Below are 6405 nucleotides of genomic sequence, written 5' to 3'. Positions count from 1 at the left end.
AATATGGAAGAGAATAGGGAGATACCTATTGTTTTAGGGAGACCCTTCTTTGTTACTGGAAGAGTGATTCTGGACATTCAAGAAAGGCAGCTCATGCTCAGAGTGGGGGAAGAAAGGGTGGTCTTCAATATAAAAGGAGCAATAGGGGCCCTAAAAGAGCAAACTGGATAGAGTAAGCATGATAAGTGTGGGGTGTACTCAAAGAAGGCAGAAAAGAAGCTCTCAGCATGGATGTGTGCACTGGGTCGGGCGTGCAAAGGAGATCCTGATTTTGATTCAGACCCCGACTAGATGAATTAGGGGAGTTTACTTTACCTCTTACTTTTTATTTGTGTGTAAAGGAGACATGACACAATTTAAACTGTGGGGTGGGGAAGTAAATATGTACATGTGTGTTTGCTTTCTTTATTTTGGTTGGAAAAATATTGACTTTTTCCGACGATGGATTCCTCAATTATCTTCTTAAGGGATCAAAGTCAAAGAAAAAAAAATATTTTGTTTTTTCTTAGGTAGTGTAACAATTCCCCCTTGGTTTTTCTTTGTGTAGCGATTCTTTTCCAAGGGTTTTGCTTGAACCGGGTGTAGTTAGTTTTTCTTTTGTTAGGAAATTTGAATTCTTGTGCTATGGTATGAAATGGAGATGAATTTTCTTGACCTTTCTTTACCTTGAGAGTAGTGAATGCCTTAGTTGTTACGTCTAAGCTCAGTTCTTGACTCATGTATAAGTGACTATTTTGATGTTGCTTAACTGCTTTGACTAGAGAGTCGGGATAGATCCTATCCTATGTGATTTATGTGCCATGGTGTGAGTAAGGTTTGTAGATATTCTGTGCATGTCAGTTGATGTCTAGAACTTGTCATGTGTGTTTGCAAAGAAAAATAGCCGTCTTGTTCAGTCTAGGAAGTGATAGAGTCGTTTCTTTATTGAGCCAGATATATGCTTTTACCCACCTAATTAATATGTATCGTAGTTAGCCCCTTTGAGCCTGTAATCCTATTTATTTAGCAACCACACTACAAGCCTGGCCCCTTTTTTTGAATTGACTATCTGTTTGAATCTTTTACCTCTCTCGGGCACTTGGAATTGTTATGAGCTTGTAAAAGCTAAGTTGAGGTATGGTCGGATTTTTGAGTGGAACTATTGAAAAAGGAGAAAGCTGAATTGTTTGAAAAATTATGAGAGACACTTGTAGGGAATTGAAAGGAAAAAAGAAGAAGTTAGTTTGCTTGGAAAAAAAATCAGAACTTAGAAAAGAAAAGAAAATTGATTCCTTGCTAGTGGTAGTTCTCATCTTGGTTGTGCTTAAAGATATTGAGAGCTTGATGCTATTATGTGTGAAGGCTAGGGTTTGGTTAAATACAAGTGTGTGGCCTAAATTGTTAATGTATATGTATTAAAGTGCTCACAGAGGTGTAGTCACCATATCCAATAGTATCCTACCCGTCCCGCAGCCTACATTACAACCAAAATAAAGTCGTATTTGATCTTTGACTGAATGAGCTCAATTAATAGAATATTACACTACGGGCAAGCATGTGGTGTGTCTTCTGTGGAGAATGAATTTTGATTCTGAGATGAGTGAATTCTTTGTGTCTTGAGTTCTTATTTGTTCTTGAATTTTATTGTGTGTGAAACTACTCTCTATCTTGGTATGAGGGCACATGATTTGCAAAGGAAAGATTATGTCTTTGGCCTCTGTGTTAGAGTAAGTGAGCAAGTTTTTGGAAAATACGTGGTATTTTTGAGTCAAGTCTTGAGGCTAGGATATTATGATAGGGTGCTTAGTCTGCTTTAAATATTCTAGGCATGATGTGTTAGAGAAGTTGTCTTATGAGAAGGTTATCTCTATGTGAAGTGCAGTTTGATTGCTCGAGGACGAGTAATCGTTTAAGTGTGAGGTGTTGATGGTAGATGAGAAACCCATATTTTAGTCATAGTTTGCACTCTAGTCACTGCATTTTACTTGTGGTTGAGTTTAATTAATGGTGATTTGCGCTTTTATACTTTGCAGAAAATGATTCCGAGCTATTAAGATAATTTGGAGCTCATTTGAACAAGTTAGAGCTTTGAAGTCTGAGTAAAAGCCCAAAAAATTAAGTCGGGATCATGTTCGGGGTCGAGGACCAAGTATAGATGTCAAAAAGTGAGGAAAATAAATTACTCTGAGAAAAATGCACTACCGCACCGCGGGGTGCGGGGCGATAGTGCAATATTTATGGTGAGTGAAAAAAATCAACTCTCAGAAAATCCTCACTGATGTGGCGCATGGCGCACCGTGCCAGTGTATTTTTGCGATATAATTGTCCCACTTCTGCTTGAAAAAGGTAGTTTCGTCCGGGCCCGTTCCTACATGGTATAAATACATCAAAAAAATGTTTTTTAGGGACCTTTCGACCTACAGAAGATTGAAAGAGCATTGGAGACTCAAAGCACAAGGATTCATCATTCTTTCCTCAACTCAACACCCGAGTTTGGATTGAATTCATGTTTTTTTTACTCTTTCATTATATTTGTGATGACTTCCTCCATGATTATAGAGTAGTTTTCCTTAGGGTTTGACGGATATGGTATTTTGATTGCAATTTGTGAATTTTAATTCTAGTTCTTTGCTTGAATTCATTTATGGAGCGTTGAATTATTTGTAACTTTATTCACTAATTTATTTAATCGAAAGAGGAATATTATGGTGATTATCTTGCATTATTTTGTTTGTTTCAATTCAGTGATTCTCTTAAATAATCGAAAGACCTTGTTGAATTGTTGATTAAATAAAGTTAGGAGAATATTCGAGAGACATTTTCCTGAAAACTAATTCATAAACGCATGCTTTCATATTTTCACAGTACTTATATTAGTTCACCTCGTAGAGTTATGATTTAATCGAGAGAGGAGTCTCACTACACGTTTGAACTAATCATCGAGTGATTTCGTGAAAATCATTAGAACATTAGAGTGAATTGAACTAGAGTTGGATTCCAAATAGCTATCATGCACCTATCCTGTCACGACTCTTATATCTCCCATTGATATTTCAGTGTTGCTCAACTCTTGTCTTCTAGTGATCAATTGTTAATTATTTTAGTCTCATAGTTAATTTTAGTTATTAATAATCCTAACCAACGTGTTAATTATCCTGAATAACGTTAAGTTAGAAATTACTTGAGCATTATTTAAATTCAATCCACATGGAGACGATAATCATAACTATACCATCTTTGACTAGCGAACATTTTTGTGTTGTGTTTGCGCCCGTCAAGTGCATAAAAGTGTACATTTTCTGAATGAAGCATACTTTCAATCAAAAACTGTTTAGTATGGAAGGTATGAATAATGTGTTCAATTCATAATAAACCTAAAGCTGGAGAGGGCTCCAACGAAGTACAATGAGATGACGCCTAGAAATTAAGATGAGATAAGCATTAACATGACCAGCAAATAAAATGAAGTCAAGCACAAATTTCTTTCATTATGGTCCCTTCTTTCTGGATTCAGGGCATGCAACAGAGTTAACCTTGGTTCTCCACGAAAGGAAACCAATGGGTGGCTAATCATATATGAAGAAGTTGCTAGTTTGGTATACTTGACAGACAGCAAGAACCAAAAAAAAAAAAGCTACCTAAATTTAGGGGTTGCTTGAGAAGAATAGAGGCGGGGTAAGGAAAGTGATTCGTACAGATGTTGGTTATGCAATTACGTCTAAACATTATTGAATGTTGACACTGCAGCTCAGAAACAACTTAGATTTACAAGCTCAACAAAACCTAAAAAAACCATTACACCTTAAATTTACAAGCGTGCATAAACAACACCTAAACACATTACATTTACAAGCTCAACAACACCTTAGATGTACATATACTTGTTCATCCAAACTCTATATCAAAATTTAACTAGCTTGATTTCAGAAACAGGAGTCATCAAGAGTTGATTATCCTGTTTGGGCTTGTTTGGTGTTTGGTGCAATCATATTGGGGGCTGCATTGAACCTTGACGCACGCTTGTAAGTAGCCTCTTCTGGTGCTAGCACTGGCGGTTCATTCAAATGTGCCAAACTGCTAATTACCCACCTACAGCCATAGCCCAATATTACAACTAATCAGGTCCAACATTAAAGTAACTAACATGCTACAATGCAATGTAATTAAATTATGATAGTGCGAAAAGTTTTTTTTACAATTAGTGTATATAAGTTTAATAATTTAATTAGGAGACATGATTTCCCAAATACTTCTTACACCATCAATGGATAAAACATACTTTTGTACTATTGTTGCGAGGGGGCATATATGACTACATATTTCTTGGAGAGAATTCTGGGTGATATGAAGTGCATTTATACAAGTAATATTCAGTAGGAATAATAATTAAAAGAACTATAGATTGATCAGTTGGCCTAGTGATAAGAGATTATCTCGCTTAGTTTGAGAGAGTACTATTAGGCGCTTGCTTTGATTTTTGATAATACTAGGCGTGGAACTTCTAGCAGCACGTAGATATGCATGCAGGGTGACGAGAACTTTTGGCAAGATAAGTACCCAAAATGGAAAAGAGAATTTATGATACAAATGGATGTCCTATAGATTGTCACATCATAGTTTACATCAAGTATCATCCGTAAATATGTTACGTACATACGATCTTCACGTGACCAAGTCAGGAAGCCAAGCTTATCTAACTTCTGAATTGGATTCTTTCTGTTTACCCTTAAAAATGAGTAACAATTAAATTTATACGCAATTTAAAAGATACGTGATTTAATTCAATACGAATAATCTAAAAACAACAAATAATTAAATTAAAGAGAGAATGAACGGTCAAACCAATCGCAATGTAACAATCAGGCCTGACCTTAAGTTGAACAATGAAAATTGGCCTCGATCGAGTCCTCGATATGAGCTCGTTTACAATCAAGGAAGAGAATAACCAAAGAACACTTTGAATAATAGCTAGAAGACAAAAATAAAATTTTATTCCTTTGATATACGTGTCAAAAATGTATTTAAAATAAAAGAATTCTCCCCTTTATATAGTAGGGGAACTTTAGTCCTAATACAAGTCTAAATAAGGTAAAAATCTTCTTTTTCCGGTAAATGTCAATCCACAGTTGATATCGGACGAGATCCGCACCATAATATCCTATTGAGGGCGAATATTATGGCTCCCCACTTATCACGACCAATCGTTCCTCCTTTTCCCGTGGTCTCAAAATTTTACTTGGTCAAGGTTCGTTATTTTGTCGTGCCCGATCCTAGATACATCGTTCACTCCTCCGGAGTTCCGATACAAGGGATCCTTCGGCCTTGCTTGTAGTTGCGACGAATCGCACTTCCCTCTCGTTCTCTTATTGGGAAATCGGGGAAAACTTTGCCCCCGAATTTACCCATACATAGATCGTCCCCTCGCTTTTCGGCGAGCAGATTTATCGGAGTGACGGGAAGTGACCAATTGACCCCGGTTCCTTCTTCCGTATGCTATAACCAAGTCAACGGTCAGTGAAATGTCCCATCAGTCGTGTCGCTCTGACTTTGGACACTTGTTAGCTGCCGGTTGACCGTCCTCGAATGCAAAACGTCACGCATTGATTACTCCCTCTCTATAAAAGTTTCGGTCTTTTTTTTTTACTTTTTTACTTTTCGATTCCAGAACTCCTTAATTTATCCCCGAACTTTTCACTTATTCTTAACCCATTCAAATCTTTATACATTGTTCCATATATCTTCATATTTTCATCTTCCCATCTTCAATTTTCCTACTCCATCTTTAAATCTTCAAGTTTGACCTTCAAACCTTCATCCTTATCTTCACATCTTCATCCTCACCTTCAAATCTTCACTTTTCCCAAAATTTGATGGCGAAGACTTCAAAATCTGTGCCTTAACAGACCTTCCCTTCAACTTCCTACCCGGCCACAGACGCTGAGGTAGCCGTACCTGAAGTGGCCCCGGAACCTCCCCTGAAAAACTTTATCCCCGGAGTTGCTCTATTGAAAACGAGTTCAACGTCGAAAAAGCCTCCCATCAACAGGATCGAGGCAAGGAGGATAGAGGTACATATGCTCCATTATAGATGATACGCTCCCTACGGTCCGGGAAGACTGCAAATGGGAGGGCAAGGAGGTGGTCGTCCCCGGTCCACATGAGGACATTACCACATATGTGGAGGGGTATCTAAGTGTTAACATATACCCCTTCACACTTGCCACCGTGGAGCCCATAGTTCTCGACTTCTGCAGAAGGTACGAGGTCTGCCTCAGGCAGATTTATCATTATTTTTGGAGGATTGTGATCCTCCTCTGCCACTTTGTTAATAACACCGAAGCACCCCGGTTCACCCTCGACCATCTGCTTCATCTATACAATCCCCGGATCTTCCGAGGGGGATTAATCAAGCTCGTTCGTCGGCCG

This window comes from Nicotiana tabacum, chromosome 9, assembly GCF_000715075.1.
Source record: "Nicotiana tabacum cultivar K326 chromosome 9, ASM71507v2, whole genome shotgun sequence".
NCBI classification, from domain to species: Eukaryota; Viridiplantae; Streptophyta; class Magnoliopsida; order Solanales; family Solanaceae; genus Nicotiana; species Nicotiana tabacum.
The sequence above is the reverse complement of the archived record's forward strand: the minus strand, read 5'-3'. Positions refer to the sequence as shown.